The following is a 22,717-nucleotide window of genomic DNA, read 5'->3' as shown; positions in this document are numbered from 1 at the left end:
AAATGAACAAATCAATACATTTCTGTATATTACATACAGCATAAATGGAAATGTTACATCAATCGTCGCAAGACCATTTTTCCCAAAGCAAAATATCAGCGCTACAAAGTATATATAAATGGGAAAGACACATTTAAAAAACAAAATCCACAACAAATTCGTTTCACATGTATTATGTTAATCGAACATATTATGTGAAAAATGGCATACCTACTTACGTGAAAAATGGCATACCTATTTATGTGAAAAATGGCATACCTATTTATGTGAAAAATGGCATACCTATTTACGTGAAAAATGGCATACCTATCTATGTGAAAAATGGCATACCTATTCTATTGATTCAACATAGTGAGTGAATGTTTGGGGTTTAACGTCGTATCAACATAAAGACTGTGCTGGACTACTATGTTGAATATGACATTGTTATCTTATGTTAACAAAATACATTCTAACATCACTCAGACAACAAACTTTTTGCTAAAATTAACAGACTATTTTTTTGGGAGTGATACATGCACCATCATGCCATTCAGGTCTAATCAATCGGGTAAGTGACAATATTAAATGTTACATTTTCGCGATTGTGTTTATGGCACTTGAACTCGCAGAAATATCATACAGAAGTGTCTTGGCAGTGCCATGTGGTTGGCAAACCCTGATTGGATGACATACCGTCTTTAAACAACCCTTGTCAGTATATGCAATTATGGCCTTTATCACTTCCACCCAAGGTTGCTATTATCACTTCCTGGTTCGGCGTAAAGGCATAGTTCAGGCAGCTATTTCTGGATGTATTTTTGATGATTCTCGCCCTTTTCTTCTTTTGAACAGCTCTCCACTTTAAGGGTTTCAATTTGAAGGTTTAGACTTGAGTGTTAATTCTTACAAAAATTTTTTTCAACAAACTACATGCGGATGGAGACGTCATGTAATGATGGAAATGACCGCTTCGACCCTTCGTTATCTGTTACCACCATATCTTGTCTTGCTGCACAGGCTAAAAAACGAACGAAACTTCACAATAGCAGCGGGATTCCGCCAAAAAAACGATGTCGCCTTGCAAACGGGAACAGTGAATTGGTCATGTTATAACAAATTGGACTGGGCTGTTGGTTTGCACTGGTGTTTTCCGTATTGGCCGTTTTAAAGCACAGGATGTCAAAACTCTGATCGACCGGAAGACCGATCGGCCGACCGACCGGCCGACGCTATAACAGAACGTTCAACTTGTAGCAGCTATAAAAACTCAGGTCTGTTCCCACTGCGATCTTTCACAGAAAGAACAGGCAAGGACGGGGGTTCCACAAGAAGACACAGTATATATACACACACCTAATGGCCCTTGTGGTCCTATGACTGAAAAATTGTTAAGCACGACCATTCGTTCATTCATTCATTCATTCATTCATGTCATTAGAAGGCTTGTTTCGAGTAGATATAAGAATTATTGAATGATTTTGGATTAACGCCACTACATCAGTTACTCCAAAACTACAAAAAAAAATAGCAGGCGTGTACGTTGGTACTGTTTAAGCATATAAATGTACAGTTACAACAAAATCCTGTCTGAGGCAAAGTCACAAGTTGCCGGATTTCAAGGTAATACGTGTGACCATTTGTTAACTATCACACTGTCGTTACAGCTTTGGTTTTACTTTCTATGCTTTAGTCTTCTGATATTCGAAGCCTTACAGCTAGAGCGATAAAGGTTTGCTCGGGTCTTCTGTATTTTTCATACTTTGTCTCTGGTATGTCATATTTGCGGTAAAAGTGTGACCAGAGACTGTATAAACATTCCAGAGTACACGTCCACTTAATGCCTATGTGAGCCTCGACCCTTAAAATTAGACTCAGTATGTGGTATTAATCCTGGCCAATATTTTAGGCTGCGGCAAACAGACGGGATGACGGCCATGTTTGTTGTACGGGATGGCGTTTCTCTCGTCGTTATTTCTGGGGTGCGGTTTTGAACAGTACATAATTAGCAGCTTATGGCTCAACACGCACGCGACATTTTTCCTAGTTTTTTTTAAACTTAGGGATGAAGAATTTGAAGTTTGAATTTGACCACGTGTCTGACATATCGACAAAGTCTCCTTGACATCAATGGTAACTGCTGAATGCTTCTCATTTGCATGTATGCAAACGGGTCTTACTTCGTTCAGATGTTTTTTTTTTTTTTTGATAGGAATGGGTGATAGTAGTCGAATCGGAAATGGGATGGGCGATTTCATTTTCGATGGTCTTTCTTTTTTCGGTTGACTAGGAGTATTCTGATGTCTAATTTGACGCTTAGATTTAGTAAGGGTTATGAGAAACCTAGCTCGCTGTTTACAGCTTTCAGAAAACGATAGCATCCGGACTTCTTAAAAAAATCGCCTAACCAGCCAATCTATTCTTTGCTGAACCAAAAAAGATTAACCCAGCTCTCAGGATATATATCTGACCGTGCACGCAACAAAGTACCACCAGCTCATGCTGCCTTCTTCTCCGGCCGTACGTGGGAAGGTCTTCAGCAACCTGCGGATGGTCGTGGGTTTCCACCGGACTCTGCCCGGTTCCCTCTCACCATAATGCTGGCCGCCGTCGTATAAGTGAAATATTCTTGAGTACGGCGTAAAACACCGATCAAATAAATAAATAAAAAAACAAAGTACCATGCAAGGTGCAAGAATGCAACATATTCACAAAAGAAAGACACTCTGGATGCAAAGCTGCCGTTAGAATTCTTACAGATTTTGTTCAGGAAACTCCAGTGCTTGTATACGATGGGCAAGATTCGAAATGTGTCTTAATATATTCAAATCCATATCTATGGACTCGTGAGCAGATCCAACGTCCGAATGGAGAAATGAGACGCAAGGTGGAGGCCGTTATTCAGGCATATAGATTTATTTATTTATTTATTTATTTATTTATTTATTTCACTGATGTTTTACCCCACACTCAAGAATATTTCACTTATACGAGGGGGGTCAGCATTATGGTTGGAGGAAACCCTGCAGAGCCCGGAGGAAATCCACGACCATCCGCAGGTTGATGTCAGATCTACCCAAGCACGGTCGGTGCCCAGAAAGATGGACGCGAAACGCTCTACTAAATTTTTGCCATTTGAATGAGGTTTACAGACTCAAAATGACATTTTTCCCAAAAGATAGATAGCTTTATGGCAACTCTACAGTTAGATACTTAGAAAAAAGTAGTTCTTGTGATCACGATTGTTTGACTGTACCATGATTCAGTTTTGACCTTTAATGAAAGTCTTACCCTTACAAGAGATTGATTCTTCACTAACACTAATCATGTCGCCAGTCATTGCCACTGAAGAATTAATGTCGGGCGCTTCACATTTTTTTCTTTGTTTATATAATTGTATAGCACAAATCCAACCCCAGTTAAACAACAGAGTCTAACAAGACACCGACACTTTCCTGCATCATGGCAATAGCTCATAACGTTAAGCTATACGCAGATAGTGTAAATCTCAAATAACGACAGTACTGTAAAAGCGAACTCGCAAAGTCAGCCTATACGAGATATTGGGCGAAGATTAATAGGTCAGCCATTGCAAGGCTCACGAGATGGTTGAAGAACTTGGTGTCAGAATACGTACAATTAGGATATTACTGAAGTATCGATAAAAGTTAAATACCCAACAGCAAGCACACAAATAGTAACTGCAGTGATGGTCGATATACTGATATTAATTTAATAATAATGAAAAAGAATCATTTGCAAATCTTCCTCAATACATATGTATAACGTGTTTCTGTTGTAGAAAACATGTTACAAACAAAACACACGATTCGAGTGACGAAAATCATCACTGTTCAACTTATACGTTTGTCCTTGACAGCGACGGTACACTGCACCTACGAACTGATCACACGAGACTCAAATCCAGACACTTTCGCTGTAGTAAACAAACAAACCAGAACGACGAACCGGTGTTACCATCAGTGTATGCGTCCACATTCGGCAACCTTTGCCACATTCGCCAAACCTGAATATTGTAATTTTTGTCGGGCAACTACCAGATTCAAGAGGCTTATCGAAGGTCAAAAGTGTTGGCGTAGATGACGTTGAATGTTTTTCTTTCGAGGATCGCAACTAGGGTTTATATGAAAACCTGCATTCAGAAGATCCCCACAGTACAGGAAGGTATATAAAATGTGGGGAACTCCTATAGTTTTTTTCTGGTAGGGTGGATCAACACTGGCATATGTATTTAGGCCAGCGAGCAAACGGAGAGCCGAGTTCAGACAACAACAGCTTGAGGGGAGATACCACGCGATTACCGGCCTCTTACAGATGACTTACAGCTGCTCTTTCCCGCGTCAGACTGGGGTGGTTCGGAAAGTAAGGAATGCTTTTGACAGTAAGCGCGAATGGAACGCTGGTACACTATAACGGCTTTTGAATGTGACTGCTGGAAAACTGTTGTGCGAGGCTAAGCGGTTACAAGTAAACATGTCAACACTTTACACAAATTGGGCATCTTATACTTTATCTCTACAATGTAATGTCCATGTGTAATATTTATCACGACGTAAAAACCCCGACCAAATAAATAAATAAATAAATAAATAAACAAATAAATAATATTCATGTATATGCTACATATATCCTTCTAAATGGTCTACTATAATTCACGAATTGCCATATACGTCGTGGTATTCATACAAATAGGTACTGATAGAGATGTACCATTCTATTAAATACACGACATATGAATTACACGAAATAGTACGACGATATGGGGAATTCTTTTGTCATATTTTGTTACCGGTTTGAGATGAACGTTGTTTTAGAAATCGGTCCGGCGATTATTGCCCTGGAGCGTCCATCATGGTTGATGATTGGTGCGCAAGTGTCTGTTTCGACGTCTATATGTAGATGTGAACATCTAACGGCTTCACAATGTACATCAGTATATGTTAGCTTCAAACATTTTACCGTAGCCCCACTTCTTCAGCAAAAAGATGAGATTAATCGTTTGTCACCATGCCAATCGTCAATTTATCCAAGGAGTTTCAACACAAAAAACACTATAGCTGTCATCTTGTCAAACCACTCTATTCATAGTGGACAGGCCTATCATTTGTGCATGGAAATTAACGGTTTTACACAATACGAACATGCAGTGAAGACAGTGTGATAATTGGCAAATGGTCACATAATTCCTAGGTAGAGTTAAGAGGTATTAAGTTTACTGGACAAACATTGTCGGACAGTAAAGACTTCGTGGATTTTTTTTTTATTTCTTCCCATTGACTTTGAAAAAAAAAGAAAATATCATCAGGTCAAACAGTGGCATTACCATTATTTCATCTAATCAAGCTAACGCATTGACAGCTGGTAAAAATTCTCACTCAGGGGTCTTAAGAGGGCGAAAAAAATTGCGGTTTGATCAGTAGTGTAGCCATTCTTCGGAAATCGAACTTCGTTAGGGGAATAAAGCTGCCGCAACGCGGAGAACGCTGATCTGAGAGGATGGATTTAGTTTGGCAGGACGGAGTCGGCCAATACTCCAGCCAGCCTCGGCAAAGCCACTCTGTTTGATTGAACGGCTAAACACGTTCCTAAAACCAAATCATGTGACTTCAACAAATTGAGAGATCAGACAATTCGCCGGGTAAGGTCGAAAAACCTTAGTCTTGATGAAGCCAAAATAACGTTTGGTAAATATGGGAAGCTTTGCTTGGCACGCCTGTGAATTCAGAAGGCTGTGGTTGAGTTAACTGGAGTTGGTCCAAGCACTGTGCTCAACAGATTGCTTCTAAAAGGGACACAATAAGTACAAAACTCCAAACCATCTATATCACTGATTAGCGAAATGCTTTGGGGGCTGGAATGAATACACCCTCGCCATTTACACCTTTCAGAATACAACTCAGGTTTCCTCTTCTACTGAATGCACCGCGAGCACTCCGGTTTCCTCTTCTACTGAATGCACCGCGAGCACTCCGGTTTCCTCTTCTAGTAATTACACCCGGAACACTAAGGATTCTTCCACCAGTACAAATTTGTCCACTGGCGTATATTGTAAAAGAGAAAAATTCGCGCAGAAGGTGGAAAATGCAAAAAGATTTACAACACATAGAGTTAAACCAAAGCAGAGAAAACAGTGTGAAATTTGATAAACGGTCAAATGTAACCCGTGAAATCCAACCTCTTGTCAAATTTAGCTCAATTAGGGTTTTATTCTTTCTGTTGATGTAAGTGCTTAAAGAGTAGCAACTTTTAGTAGCACCATGACTTGAGCAGAATTAGGTAAAAATATACAGTAAGGTCAGTATGTTACAATTTCCCAAACTGCTGTGCTGTCATCAGAAATTACAAATATTTACATGAAAACAATGTAAAGTGAAAAGGCCTGGGGAACTGATACTCCACCTCTTGCCTTCACGATTTTCTCCGTATATTGTCCAATAGAAACGCTTCGATAAATACCATAATATATCCGTGTACCATTCAGAAATCCTTACATACCATTATTCGTCAGGACCATTCTGAGGAATAAGTCGTCAGTTTGCATAATATCTTGTCAATACCGTCTTAGCCTTTTTTTCTTTAAAGTGAAATACTAGCACCTTCAGCATTGTATTTGGTTCAAATGATAACCAAATGTTTTGAAATCCTGGATTTTCGGAATAGTCTTGACAAAACCGTGCAGAGGATTTCTTTTTTCTTCAGCATTAAAAAAATGACTGTATTATCAATAAACGTGACAATATATATTGATAGTTTTCTGTGCAGCCTCTGTATGGCTAACAGAGTCGCACAGTCGAATTCAGCTCGCGTTGATTTGGTTTTCTTCATCCATAAACCGAACAACAGTTGTTAAAGTGAACAATTCATTAAGAATACAAAAGACATCAGAAAATAGAGTAAAACTAGATTAGCGACGACATTGTGATGCTCGCAAAATGGTCACGCTTACATATAGCCGGTGAAATCAGGCCTCTTGTCACCGTTCCTTTGGGCTTTAATCTAAATGTTCATAATACTCAAAAAAAGCAACTTACCCCCACCCCCGCCCCCCCCTTCCTCCACCCTTTCCCGTCAGTCTGTTGGCTAATCGCCATTAAACATGACACTTCAAACAATAAAACAAATACAACGAGCAAGCCAAAAACTCCATTATTAACCAGGTGTTAGGCATCTACTATTTCTGCATAAAGGTCAGTTTAACAATTCAATTTCTCGCACTTTCGTAATTAAAACTTTTACTTTTAACCATAGCTTTAAGACAAAACTCTTTATTACGCGGCAGTCTGACGGCACTGAGCACTCGTTGTGAGTTCAGAGTATCTGACTAGGCCTATCTACTTTAAGTAACCATCCCAAGATATGACTACAATAGGTCTACTGCCCAAGTGGTGTAAATGATTCATTAAAATAACGTTAGGCATTTTATATAAATTTATTCCCTACAATAGTAAGGATTTATAGCTTGTATAGAGCAAGGACTTTTCTAGAACGCAGACGAGATTGCCAAAATAAATCTCGAGATCTGGTATCAGCACAAAACATTGTTATAAAAATACTAAATCTGTGCCTAGCCTATTTGAGGTCAAATCAGCACGCTTAGGCTGCGGATGCCTCTGGCAAGAGAAACTGGAACAGTATGGGTTCTTTAAGAAAACAGACGCGATGGGGAAAAAGATACCTAGCATTTAGCAATAGGGATTTAGCTGTTGTGGAGAAAATAAACTTAAGGGTGGCACCCGTGAACGTTGACTGTAATGTCCTTTCCCCGGGGGGCGACAGCATTTTGCAACTAGCAAACCATCCGTGTTTAGCGTCAAGTGATGATTTTCACAAGACCCCACATGCCTGCAGCAATGTCTGCGGATGGGTCTGTAACATGTATAGGGGTCGAGACAAGAACGAAAGTGACAGGCTGACGAGCTGAGTATCGCGACCCCTGCTGATTAAACAACCAGAGCTCTACTCCTTCCCTATACAACTCAGACTGTTCCTGTATCGCCATGAGCTAATCGGAGCATTTATAAGCTATCATAAGAAACACAGCTGTACTGGTTTAACAACTTAATGAATTGGCCGCAAAAGTAGACCACACTATATTATATAGCTTACCAATCAGTTAAGCCAATCTATGCTGGAGATAGATTCCAGATATAAAGACATGGAAGACAAAATTTATCAGGTGGAATAGGGGCCTACTATCTATGCTGAGTTCAAGAAATATTTTAAAAAATGCATTTAATATATCGCGTGTGAATATAAATAAAAGTAGACAAAAATTATATAGGTCTAAATGTTCAATCGTCTTTTCTGGATGAGATACAAAGCCCCGAATGGAAATGTGTCTTTTCTCGCTTGGGGTTTAGTGTAGCTTTGAACATGAATTCAGTCATATGATCACTTTGGAGCAGACCTGTCCCCCTTGTTGACAAATTTATAACGCTGCTTCACTGGAATAGAATGACGAAGACACCAGATCTATGACTACACAAGTCATGGTACACTGCCACATGGCAACCAATTCATCTACGTCTATCGTTTACGCTGAGGCGAACGCCGGTTTTAAAATCTCGGTCATAACTCGGACTAGGACTTTGGGTATCCGACTTGCAAGGCGGACGCTCTGACCTCTCGGCTAACACACTGTGCTCCCTAAAGCAAGGAGACGTGTTCCATGGAAAAGATGAAAGAAGTTATATCAAGGACAGAAACAGGCTACTTCTCATCCTATACCCTAATTTAATTCATGGGATCATAAATAAATAACGCTTTTCTATTTAGAGAAATGTTCATTGCATTATTTACTGTTCTTTTTCATATTTAATTTGGTCATCAAGGATTTTCCCGGATGCGACTTGAAGAACTTGCTTTTTTTATCGCATTGGACCTTAGCATTGACACGTCGTTAATCATATTCAAGTTGACGCACACCCTATATTAAGCGTCTTTCAGGCAATACCATAAAGCTATGTCTAAACCAACCTTCAACATCTTGATTTCTTGAAATTTTACCTCCACAAAATTCAGTTTTGTGAAATGTTAGAAACTGACCACTGACATTATGGATATCCGATAGACCGATAATTGAGCTTCATGCAGTGTTGAGTCGCCGAATTGTATCCACACATTGTCACGCCACGTGGATAGGAAAATCTACTTAGACTAATCGCAAGTTTTGTGAGTGGGTGTCTGTATGCTTTGGGAATGAAAGTCTGCATTAAAGCAATGTAAAGCTTTGTGATTTGGAGTCAGTATAACCAACTGCCTTGTCTTGTGAATGAAAGGTAGCATTAAACTAATACAAAGCTTTGTGAGTGGGAGTCAGATTAAACTCCTGGAAAGCCTGTATTAACCCAATACTATGCATGTGTCCGTTTAACCTAGTGACATGTTTTGTGCATTGAAGTCCAATAAAATGCTTTGTGGACTGGAGTCAGTTTAACCTAATGGTATGTTTTGTGAATGGGAGTCTGTAGTATTTACATTAAACAATAATCAGATGGCTTTAACTGGCATAACTGCGGGTTGGCTCTTCACTCTCATCATTCTGAGCAGAGAGAATTTGTATGGCGCCAATTCTCCGCACGGATAAGTTGATTTACATCAATAAACATGTCCATTTACTGCTCCCCCAAGGAGCGATAGGCGCTTCAAAGGCAACGGATACAGAGACCTATATCTGGCTTCTTAGCCGAAGTAAAATGATCTATTCTTCAGATTCGATCCAAAACATCAAAGCGAATCAGTGCTGGGCGTTTGTGAGCTCATCGGGGTAGCATTGTTGCGAAGATCTGTTAGAAATATGAATGATCGTGTTGCAGCATAGGTGCTCAGTAAACCTTAAATCTGACCATAATACTTCGATATTTGTAATGGGCTAGCCCGTAAATGGTTTAATTTTCCGCATGGCTAGGATGAACGCTCGTTTCGGATTAAGGCCATATGACAGAGGAATGGATAGTTCTATCAGCAGGCTCTCCCCTAAGCATATCACATAGCAGTGAAGTAGGGTCGACTATCGTCAATGCCATGTTCAGTTTTGCACATATACCATAGCTCTCAGTATTACGGGTGGAGGACACCAAAGGGCCCACAGAAAAAACACCATTTGGCGAGTTACTATTGCAACGGTCTCACATGAGACATGTGGTGGAAGGCAAGTGGTCTAAATGAACTTCATGTAAAGCTACATGGAAAAGTCGACCGCTGAATGTCACTAACGCCACGAAAATAATGAAAGCATCAGAATATTGAATTCACATCCCTGTCCAGGAGTGGTACTGAAACCACGCCAATTGATCGAAAGGCAGGTAATGGTATAAATATTCGATCGAAAGGCAAACAGCGGTATAGCCTTTCGATCGAAAGGCAAGCAGTGTTATAAACTTTTGATCGAAAGGCAAGCAGTGGTATAAACTTATCGAAAGGCAAACAGTGGTATAAACTTATCGAAAGGCAAACAGTAGTATAAAACTTATCATTGAAAGACAAGCAGTGTTATAAACTTTTGATCGAAAGGCAAGCAGTGGTATAAACTTATCGAAAGGCAAACAGTGGTATAAAACTTATCATTGAAAGGCAAGCAGTGGTATAAACTTGTGATCGAAAGGCAAGCAGTGGTATAAAACTTATCATTGAAAGGCAAGCAGTGGTATAAACTTTTGATCGAAAAGCAAACCTTACTCACGGTCACGACCCATTCGCTTATCCACGATAACGTCAACGCTTTTTGTGGTCTTCTCTTTCCAAATGACCACTGCAGAGTTCGTAATCTCAAATCATTAAATCAGGAAATTTTCCTTTCCAAACTACCAACACCGTAAAGCGTTCATATGAGAGACGTCATGTATTTGTATTTCAACACGTGCAAAATAACGAAACTACGTGTTTGGTTCGTGTGACAATTGCGGTTGGGATCTGACCACAAAACATTGAACAATTACAACTGAATGTGATCACAGAATTTGTGCCACACACTTTGGGTTAAAACTCGATGTAGATAGGTCAGCTATGAATCCAGACCAGTACATGGAAGGCATCAAAGGTCGACACGGCAATATGTGTCACAGTTTCACATCTGACTTAAAAACCTGTTCCAGCCAAAGCATAACTTGTAAGAAACACTGTCCTCAAATCGAAAAATTCGTTCAATGATTAAAAGTTACAAAACCGCGCTAGAATGACCGCAATATTTGAACAGCCACTTATCTCTTAATTTGTTGAGAAAGCTGAAAAGACTGCATGTGTACAAGATTCTATGATATGGTTAACAGAAGAGAAACACCAAAGAGTGAAAGAAGTGAAATTCGATAATAGTGTGGATAGCACCTTCAATAATTGGAGACGTACGTAATGTCAATGCTTTGAGTCATCCCTGGGCGTCGTAATACGCAGCGTAAAAACCGGTTCTATCATGCAATCAAGCCGATTTCTTTCCTAAAATTGTACATGTATTCAGCTACAAATATGTATACCGCTTTATATTATTAAAGTGAATCCCAAAGTTGTTCGTTGAAATCTGGGCATAGAAGAGATAAAAAGTTGGCCAGAGGCCGAAAAAAGTCAATAAAAAGTAGATGTCTACAGCCGTTCAAACACAGGCCATATGTTACCATCCAGCAAGATGTTTAAAGAATCTTATCAGCAAATATACCATATGTTACATATGTATTGAAATTGTACACTTAATCTCAAAGAGAGAAGGTGGGAGTATTCGTGTGTATAGACGAGTGCTGATGAGCAAGGGAGCATTCGGTTTGAACTCACGTTTGTGTACCACGCCTATAGGATAATAATCCAGCGAATCAGGTATAAGTATCCTCGACAAACACGGGCATAGAGATATATTAAGCGTAGGTCAATAAGGCCAATTGAGTTTTCAGTGACATAAATAAGTTTTTCAACAGGGACTATGGGGTTTTCGCTAAGGCTCATGCCGGTTTTAATAAGGCCAATGGGGTTTTCAAAAAGGCCAATGGAGATTTCAAAAAGGCCAGTTGGGTTTTCAAAGAGGCCATTTAGGCTTTCAATGAGGTCATTTGGTCTTTCAACGAGACCTCTTCGACGAGGCCAATGAGGTTTTCAGCGAGACAGCTGGAATGTTCAGTGAGGCCAATCGGACTTTCAATGAGGCCAATGTTGGTTTCCACGAGCCCGCTGGAATGTTTAATGAGGTCAATCGGACTTTCAATGAGGCAAATGGGGGTTTCAATGAGGTTCGGTTTACGAAGCAGATGACACTTTCGCCTGGGGAAATCTTCAACGACATCATCCAATGAAGACAAATACATAGATAGCAAGTGAGCTTTGTAAGCTCTATATCGAGGGGGAATACAGAGACAATATCTAGAAAAATAAATTCAAATCAAGCATGAAACTCGACGGTTCAAAGTTTTATCCAAGTAATATATGCAATAACAAATGTGTTTCTTCAGTTGAGTTTTCCATGCAATTCTCAAGTTGTCTTTTACATTCGAGCGGTCGGTATGACCTGACACTCGTACACCAATTTTGTTCGATAAAAAATGGACGTTCAAATCCACAAGGTCCATTTCCGACAGAACCATTATCGTCAGTTCTCAGACAAAAATACAAGTGTCAAATCAGGATGTTGCATGCAAATGGGAAGCAGTTAAATCAGCCTAAATCTGACCAGGGAGAAGGCTACACAGGAAGAACGAAAAGAAACTTACTTATTTATCTATTTATTTATTTGATTGGTGTTTTACGCTGTATTCTAGAATATATCATTTATTTGACGGCGGCCAGCATTATGGTGGGAGAAAACCAGTGGGAAGAAAAGAAAATTAGACTTAAAACATACTAAAACTCTATCCCGATCTATGTCGAATCTGATCCATCTCTTAAGTTGCAAGTGTTCAAGTGTGATGGTACAGATATGCACGGTTTATTGGTGGATTTACGTACGGAAGAGTGCGGAAACGACCGTAAGAGCGAATTCGACCGCTTATGCGCCCCCAAGGCCTCTGAACACGAACAACAACATTGGGACGAGGGCACCTCTACACGTATGTAATGAGATAGGCCAACACATCGATGTATTAAGATTTTGTATCTTGCAATCAAGGTATGGAAGTATTTCCACGCTTCAATTCGAAAGAACACAATTGGCGCATGATTGAGACATTAATTTGTGCCACTGACATCACAGTTATTTAGTTACAATCCAGTGAATGAATGGTTGGCGTTTAACACCGCACTGACAGTATTTCAGGCATATCGGTGTGATATTTAGTTTGAGACAGACCTATAAGAAATAAGAAGACATTGTAACATGATGGAGCATGCCCGACGGGGGTAGTGATACTCCATGTGTATATGCCATTGCTCCATCATCTCGTATTAATCATACACGAGGGTGAGCTGATTAAAGCTATTTCCACGCACGATAGAGGCCATAGGTACATGCTTGCCCGTAATGAAAAATGCGGCGAAGAGGAAGAATCTTGTTTCACGCACGGAAAAATAGTCATTGTGGTTTTTTGGGCTATATAACAATACCACAGAGGCTCAAGTAATTTTAAGCTGTGTAAAACAAACACAAAAAAAACACTGAAAAAAATAAACAAGAAAAAACAAACAAACAACAAAGTAAAACAAGGAAGTTTGCAATATTCATTTGGAATATCATGATCTCATAAGGAATAAAGGGGTATTTTGTTATATTTTGTTACGTACAGTTAACAGGAGACAGAAAGAGACAAGTGCACAGTGTGCATTCTTAATAGTACACCAAGGGGCCTCCGTGGCTCAGTTGGTTAACGCGCTAGCACAGGGCTCTGCCTGGTTTCCTCCCACCATAATGCTGGCCGCCATCGTATAAGTGAAATATTCTTGAGTACGGCGTAAAACACCAATCAAATAAATGAATAAATAATAGTATTATTAACTATTATTAATAATAGTTAACAATTATTAATATCCATTAGTTGTTCTGCAGCTGTTGCACAGTTTTGCTATAGATCAACGCATAATACTCTGTGTATCTTGTGAAATTGTAGTAAGAAAATAGTGTTTGGAGTATACCGTTTAATCAGTTTTGGACCGAAACCTGAATGTGTTTGGAGAAAGCTATCCAGAAGGGATGACTTATTCGCCATAGTATATCGCGCCGCGCCATAAGAATAATAGTACCATAGATAACAGTTCTCCACGTCATGCCCGAAGAATTCAGTGTATTACACTGTCTGTCTCGGTGGTCTCTTCGCAATGACATTCGGTCATATGTTCCGATTTCCACACAGATTCCCGCCAGAGATCAATATACTCAGTCTGAGAAACCCAGTAGACAAAAATAATACGTATATCCGGCGGCGGGTTTGGGAAGCTTTGTGCAGTGATAGCGATGCTTCCCAAAGGCTATGGACTCATGCTCCCATGGGTACACCTGTACTATGTAACGTATAGTCAAAATGTACAAAGCGTAACGTGGACAATATAAAGAAAACCATACAGCAAAGCGAGCAAAACCAGAACAGCCACGATTGTCCGGTAGCTGACAAATGGTCACACGTACCCAGTGAAATACGGCATCTTGTCAGTTTAGCTTTACTGGGTTTTGTTCTAGCTGTTCATGTAAATGCCCAAATAGTAGCAACTTACATGCCCCCTAAAACAATGGGTTAAGCACAATTAGGTAGAAAAAAATGCAATGATGTTAAACTGGTATTTATTAGACCTGACTGGTGAATTACTCAAAATACCGTATAATTCCAAGTGGTTTAACGTTTTGTGGAAGACCGAATAGCAAGCAAAAAGCATCTTACCTTGGATCGTTGTTTGTTGACTCTACAGCCCAAGGGTCTTCTCGTTAATGCGGGATATAGTCAGTAGGACAGATAAGCAACGGACAGGAGTGTAGGCCGAGTTGATGTAGAGAGTTCCAGCTATACGATCAGACTGTACCAGCTGAGGTGAACGTATAGGATGTAGAGGTAAGCGAAGAGATGTACAACAAAAGGCGATACAATTGATGTCAGCACACTCACCCAACGGATGCCTCCACGAATCCTGCCCAGTTCCGACCACCCTAGCTCCCCCAAGCACTTCAAGCTTCCAAATACACGCACCGTCAAATATATTCACACCAGCATTTTTCCAAACCGTACAGACGTACACCGCCAACTGTTTCCAGCGTCTGAAAAAACGGTCAATATTGTAAGTTAGGATATGCTCGACGCGGAAACAGTTAAATGCGACTGTGCAACATCGCTGTCAACGCGGCTAAAACGGAGAGATAAAAGAAAATTAACGCCTTTTCGCGCCTCAGTGTGCTGTAACTTTCATTAGCTAGTGGTCGTACGGAGCGATGCGGGGAGGCAACAGATGAAATCAGCCTTGATTTGGCGGCCTTTCGATCGATGCCAAGGCCACAAACTTCGGGTCGACCCGGGGATTTCCCCGGAAGATTTACGGACAGATCGTGACTTTCCGTAGCTCCGCGTCCACCTGATTGGCATTTCGGTGTAAAGAGCTGTCAATAACAAGACAAGCTGGGAGATAGATTGCCTGTCCGTAACTGACAGATCTTATAGACTGACGGATGTATATTGAGTCCACAGCCTAATAAGTCAGGAGCACAAGAAATTAGGTTAGGCATTGAGTATTTATATGTGTGAAATGAAGTTTAATTTGACACTACCACTTCTTTCAGATATATCACGTGACTCGACTGATTTTAATTGCATCATGGGTGATATCAAGGAAGCTAATTATGAATTTATCAGCAATGAAAACCTCTAACGGCTTCTCACGTGCATCAGTTTTTCATTGTTGTGTAATATTTATCTATTTATAAACTTAATAATCTATTTATTTATTTATTTAATTCACTGGTATTTAACAAAGCGTACACCGAATATTTAACTTATACGACGTCGATGTGTTTTATGGCGGAAGGCAGATCACCGTGGACTCACAAAATTAATCTGTTAATTTTAACAGAAAGTCGGTAGTCATGCTAGAATGCTTTATATTATTACAACATAATTCTATGTTATATTCAGGAGAATATTGTTAGCCTAATAGAATCTTTATGTTGAATTAATAGAATGTGTATTAAATTTAACAGAGTATTTTTATTTTTGAGAGTATACTCCATGTAAGACCACATGAATGTCAAAACACATCCTTTGCTACAGACGCCCTGAGAGCAATGGATACGAAGGGATGTTGTTTGAGGTAGTTGGGGTGGTGAATGGGATAACACTACCTCCGCGGAATGACGGCTTTGGTCTAATTTGATCATGGATCCCCCGCAATGCGTGAGTAATACGTTACCAGTTTGCACACAAATAAATCATTAGGTCCGAATTACATTAGGCTCTCCGTTGATTGTTTTATTGTTTGTTTCTAAGTGCATGTAACAATAGGTTTAGAAATACATATCTGTATTAAAGTATATTTAAATTGAATTGTGTGCACATAATATTTTGCCTGAGTGAAAAATAAATGACCATTGCTGAAAAAGATGCGTGAATGGGCCTGTTCCGACTGAATACACGAGAAAAGCAACTGGAAACAATCTGGTTAGTGTATCAAAAAGATGCCAGTCCAAGGTATTTTGCTGGCTGTGATCAATAAAGCGTTAACACTTGGAGTAGGCCTTCTGTAGAATATGACAGAAGTCATGACGAAAATAATGTTAAATCAAAAGCAAATAAGCAAACAAACCTTAAGTAAAATACACGAGGAAAGACGGAGGACTGCTACAACATGTATAACCTCCCTTTCCCGGCATTCCTCGTTGCTTTCCATGACTGTAATTTTGCGGACAACTTTCATACTCCTCACAATGGCGCCGTCATTATTGGCAAATGCCTCACACAGACAAATGACATGTCGCTTCCACATTTGTTTTTATTTATTTGATTCATTTGATTGGTGTTTTACGCCGTACTCAAGAATATTTCACTTATGAGGGCGGCCAGCATTATGTTGGGAGGAAACCGGGCAGAGCCCGGGGGAAACCCGCGACCATCCGCAGGTTGCTGACATTTGTTTTTAAGATTTACGGTTAATTTTTTGAACTGATCATTCAGGAGATGACTTTGGCGATGTATTTTATTATTCATTTCAACATTCCATTGAAATATTTAATAGCTCCATGGGAAAGCTAACAAGTATGTTTATTACTTCGAAACTGCGGGGGGCCTCCGTGGCTCAGTTGGTTAGCGCACTAGCGCAGCGTAAAGACCCAGGAGTCTCTCACCAATGCGGTCGCTGTGAGTTCCAGTCCAGCTTATGCTGGCTTCCTCTCCGGCCGTACGTGTGAAGGTCTTCCAGCAACCTGCGGATGGTCGTGGGTTTCCCCCGGGCTCTGCCCGGTTTCCACCCACCATAATGCTGGCCGCCGTTGTATAAGTGAAATATTCTTGAGTACGGCGTAAAACACTAATCAAATAAATAAATCGAAGCTGCGCTTTTATATAAGGTTATAATTATGTAACTTCGAGGCACGAAGTATTTTGTACGTAACATGAATATTAATCTTTAACTTCGTTTTGTAAACTATTAATTTTGGTTTCATTCCTTAAAAATCAGCTGTCTGTTCACGAGTAACTGGACACCACCAGGTATAGGGAGGGAAAAGATAAAACAGTCGCATATGGCCTTTCAATTAAGATGCCGCCAGTGATAGATTCAATCTTAGGGTATGCAAGAGGTACCGGTAATCTTGATGATTCATAAATGAGTGAGTGAATGAGTGAGTGAGTGCTTAACGTCATACTCAGCAATTTTTCAGTCATATGACGACGAAGCAATCCTTAGGGTGCATGTACGTGTAATGTGCCTCCTTATTGCAGGACGGATTTCCACCGCTCTTTTATTTAGATCTGCTTCACTGAGACGACTTACCGAAGGTAAGTAAGCTGCCCGGCCCGAGCCATTATACTGATACGGGTCAACCAGTCGTTGCACTATCCCCTTCATGATGAACGCCAAGCGAGGAAGTTACAACTTCCTCTTTTAAAGTCTTAGGTGTGACCCGATCTTGATCCTGGATCTACCGGTCCCGAAGCGGACGCTCTACCAACTGTGCTATCCGGGCCGGTGATTCATAAATGAAAGGACAATTAGTGACTTTTCCTAATCACACAAAATAATTAACCAAACGATTACTGCGCAACAAAGGATCATCAGCAAAACGGACATGAAGTTGGGCATTACAATCTGAATTAGGAAATAGCCAAAATTGTTGTCATCTGAATCGAGAAATAGGAATTCAATAAGGGTTAAAATGTTTTTTCTTCACTGAAATTTATTCTCATTGATTTTGAAGGCAATTTAAATGATCATGAACGAGCAACATCTTATGTCCCATAAAACAAATCTTCTTAAGGCTCCCTGGGGGGAAAGACAACATTATCCTCCATCTGTAAAACAAATCAGGAAAAGAAAAGAAACTATCATCAACAAGCAATGCTTCAGAACAAAATGAATGAATGCTCCTGAAGAAAAGAAAAGTCTATATCTCCAGCCATGATAAATTATCAGAATCGGAAAAAAATTATTTTGATAAACCCAAGCCAGGCTAACATCTATATTTGACGAATTCGTCAGATGAAAACTGCCCCGGGTAGGAAAGAAGCTTTTACTATGAAGATTGATTCAGTTGCGACTTTTGTTTAATAACACCTTCCATTCTGGGTTTCCTTGCACTCGTTTTGTCAATGGAGATGATTGCAGCTGGTGAAGCATAATTTATCAGAAGTATAACCGCTGCTGATGCAAAAGTGGTAGTTAATTTAGCATGGCAACAAGAGGACAGTTAATCAGCCGCGGCACAGAGGTATCGACTTCGTGTCTTTAAGAGTAATGGACTGGCACCAGCTTTAACGGCAAGTAGACCGTCTCCATGCGTGGATATCAAGCCTCACACGACTGGCGCATCGTTTATAACGCTATCTTGCGTAGTAATTTTCAAAAAATAATTGATCTCTATCCGGTGAACCTTGCATAAAGCATAAAAAACGGCAAAAAAGGGGGTTTTGCTCTTTGAAATGCAGGCCTATATATAAATTTAATGACTGAAAGGTTATTCAGCTAAGCACTGTCTGGTAAATACGAAGGTGAGAAAGATTCAAGGACTTGTGTGAGGTTTGGCTGAATAATAACAGGACTCCTCTCATAATAGATCGCTTCGTTAATGAGTAAGTCCGGTAGGCGTTAACAAGATAAAAGGTAGGCCTACTTATTAAGACGTCACGAATGCCGACTTCGTCGAGTATGCTCTGCTTAGTTTACATGTACGGCGTGTCGCGACCAAAAGCTACCGAGGTACCAACGGCTAAGCCAGGAGACTCGACATGCTAATAACTCGCCGGTCAAATTGTCGGATGGGCATGGGAACGACGTACAAAATCACTCCCTTGAGGGGCTCATAGAGAGAGAGAGAGAGAGAGAGAGAGAGAGAGAGAGAGAGAGAGAGAGAGAGAGAGAGAGAGGCGAAGTTTTTCAGGAAATCCATGCACAATGACCGTCTCCTTAACATGGTCTCACCAACACCAACTTGTCAAGAGTATGTCCCAACTTAACCTGGTCATTCGGCAAAGGTGTAGGCAATTAATCGATTCGGTTCAATGAACGACAACGTGTTGTAGAATCAGTGGTTGTTACATACACCCACTTTTCTCTTTGCTGAGTAGAGGCTGTTGTCATTTGTGTTTTGATAATATGATAGCGTGTATACGGGACATTAAGGCCATTATGCTTTTTGCCGATGTGAATATAAAGTATTCCAATGTGGTTTCTGCAAAGGTAAATGTCATGATACACGATTATATACTTACTCTGCGTGTGACTTTGATAATATTACGTAGGATGTTGTGTTGCACGACTAAAATAACTTTATGACCAACCACTTCCATACTCTCCACAGTGAAAGTTTCAACGATTGTACAAATTTCAATATTTTTTTCCACTCTTCCACAATCCTCACAGGGAAGTACAATTCTGTACTCCTCGCAAAGAAAGGTTTCAACCACTGTATAAATTTTAATGCTTTTGGCCACAATTCTGTACTCCTCACATGGAATGTTTCTACGATTGCCCCTAGTTTAATACATGCAACTTTCGTGCACACTTCTCTTCTCTGACAGTTCATTTGTGACAAATGCTGTTCGTGCATGTGCGCTGGGCTTTAAGGCTTCTGGTTCGAAACCGGAAACAGTCCCAGCCGATGTCTGGCATTAGAATCTCAGTCATAGGCTATCCAGTCTTAAAAGGAAGCGGAGAACAGTGTTTAGAGATGAGTCTATGGGTCAGTCAGACTGTGAGTACATCAATAATTATCATCATCTTTCAAAGATCCACCCCGTGACCTTCTTCACTTGTCTATTTAAATAAACAATGGGAGACATTTCCCATTCAACATCGTTAAGTCTAGATTAAAACAGTATAAGGCAGATTAGAGGGGTTGGATCTGAACGGCCTGGCGAAACTTCAGATCCTGTCCCCCGAAGCCCCCTCACATTGGTATGTGAGACCTATAGATGTCCGTCTAAACAGGCTCTCCCTGGGTCAGCTCTCCAGGGAGTGATGGAAACCATTTGCCAACAAGTCCAGGCTTCATTCGGGTTCCGGAAATCACCAATAGATCTAACAGGCAGTCAGACGAATGTATCTTACATTAAGATCAGCAATAGCATCTATGCTGTCCAGAAAACTGTTCCGGCTCAGTCGAAACAGAGCGCGCAAATCCCGGCGATATACTTTATATTCTATGGTCCTTTCCGCTAAGTCTGGAGCCCGCAGGGTCCAGTCAGAGAGCATACTAAACATAAGCTTGGTAGAGTACGTATCTAACTACATTTATATACAGGACGGAATCTCAACATGTCTGCCCCGGTTTCTTCACAATCGTTCATTCAATCGATTTCACACTTACCGACAGAGACCCAAAGGAAATTAAAAGTGTCGAGTATTCACAAAAAATGCGCACCTGCATTGCATTTGTAAATTAGGCAATAATGACGTCACAAACGGGAAATGCACCAGCGTAAAGTGAACATATGTCGACCTATATTACTTCAAGGTGAAAAAAAATGGAAGAACGTCGGTGAAAAGACTATAAAAATATATGTTAAACTATAATATTTATTTTACCTTTGTTCCTTTTTCTTACTCTTTGACATGCAGGTAAATATTTGCAGTCAGTGAGCCACGATTAATGCCATCTCTTATCACCACAATGCGGACATCGCTGGCTATATGCTCCTGTATACACACATGCCAAAGGTCTGTGCTGTACACCTGGTTCTACCGTTTCTCCACACAAAACATCGACCACCAACGTGTAACAGCAAAATTCTCGAGTATGGTATTAAAGAGCAACCCCATCAATAAACAACTTCCATATAACTGCTTCCCCCTGTTGTACAAGGTCACGGTAGGAATACGTGGTGTTTACCTTAACTAAAACAACCTTGAGGCGAAGCAAAATCTCGTCAGTAAATCTGTAGGAGATAGTATAGGATGTGGAACGAACCTGTGTATGAACTGATTATCAGGTAATGTGGACGGTAAAACCTAACCTGCTTTCCAATCAACCAATGCTGGATGGCAATCCAGTCGAGGTGCCAAAGCTAACGCGCATGCGCCAATTGCCGAATGGGTACCGCTCGCCATTGATCATACTCTGGTGAGATTAAACCACCATTCAAATCAAAAGACCAAAGCAAAAATCCGGTTATCTGCATTTTACATTGCTAAAGAGAGATAGTCAGCAATTTTCAATGAAGTTGGGAAAAGTCCTTGATAAAGAGTACAGCCAAGACGACGCCGATAATCTATATCCAGTCTCCAAATAGTATAAATCAACGTATCCAGCACAACTGTAAAGACAAATACTACAAATCAAAGTATCCAGCACGACGGTAAAGACAAATAGTATAAATCAAAGTATCTAGCACGACTGTAAAGACAAACAATATAAATCAAAGTATCCTGCACGGCGGTGAAGACAAATTCCAATGGCGTTTCAACTTGTTACTTTGATTGTAGTTGACATTTCCGGAGTCGTGCCGAGCACAGTATCCAACACGAGCGCAACAACAATTTTCAGAGGTGTTTTAATAAGTGCTTATCTGATTGTAGCTTACTGCCATGCATACTCAGAAATGTCTTATGCCAGTTTTATAATGAGAGGGAACCGGAGTGCAATAGAAAAAATTTGGGAGGTTACTGAAAATCTTCTTCACTTAACTGTGACGTACAGACAATCCATAATCGTGGAAGAAAAGTGGTCTTTTCTTTTCTTCAATACAAGGCCGTACAAACGACCCCAAAGTGTCGTCGACCGCGTTTTGTCAGAAAGACCCCACGAGCACTAAGCGTGGGAAAGTCTTGAATATCCCTTCCTTATGGACCTCGTATACCAACGGTTAGTAGTCGATTACCATACCGTCAAAGTCGTTTCAACTAAATCTGCTCATAAAACTTGCCGTGATAATGTCTTTCCGCATGCATGGTTCATTCCTTAAACCATAAGACGATGAACCACTCAAACTATGTTGGCCTTACGTGGGAAGGTTAGTTAGCAACCTGCAGAATGATCGTGGGTTTCCGCCGGGGTCTGCCCGATTTCCTCTCACCATAATGCTGGCCGCCGTAGTATAAGTGAAATATTCTTGAGTACAGCGTAAAACACCAATCAATCAATTAATTAATACCATGTACAACAGATGTTAATTTGTTTGATCTA

The 22,717-nt window shown here is 40.3% G+C and overlaps 1 long non-coding RNA gene across 1 annotated transcript in view; it reads right to left on the bottom strand.

Moving 5' to 3' along the window:
• The window catches only part of LOC135471630 (uncharacterized), a 37,321-nt gene extending 22,015 nt beyond the window's left edge, over positions 1 to 15,306 (bottom strand). The window contains exon 1 of the long non-coding RNA XR_010444452.1: positions 14,781 to 15,306. This is a non-coding gene — a long non-coding RNA (uncharacterized LOC135471630). The remainder of the gene's footprint in view (positions 1 to 14,780) is intronic.
• Between the last annotated feature and the right edge of the window lie 7,411 nt (positions 15,307 to 22,717).

Source organism: Liolophura sinensis, chromosome 7 (assembly GCF_032854445.1).
Source record: "Liolophura sinensis isolate JHLJ2023 chromosome 7, CUHK_Ljap_v2, whole genome shotgun sequence".
NCBI lineage: Eukaryota > Metazoa > Mollusca > Polyplacophora > Chitonida > Chitonidae > Liolophura > Liolophura sinensis.
Note: the sequence above shows the minus strand (reverse complement) of the source record. Positions and strands in the feature narration are given on the sequence as shown.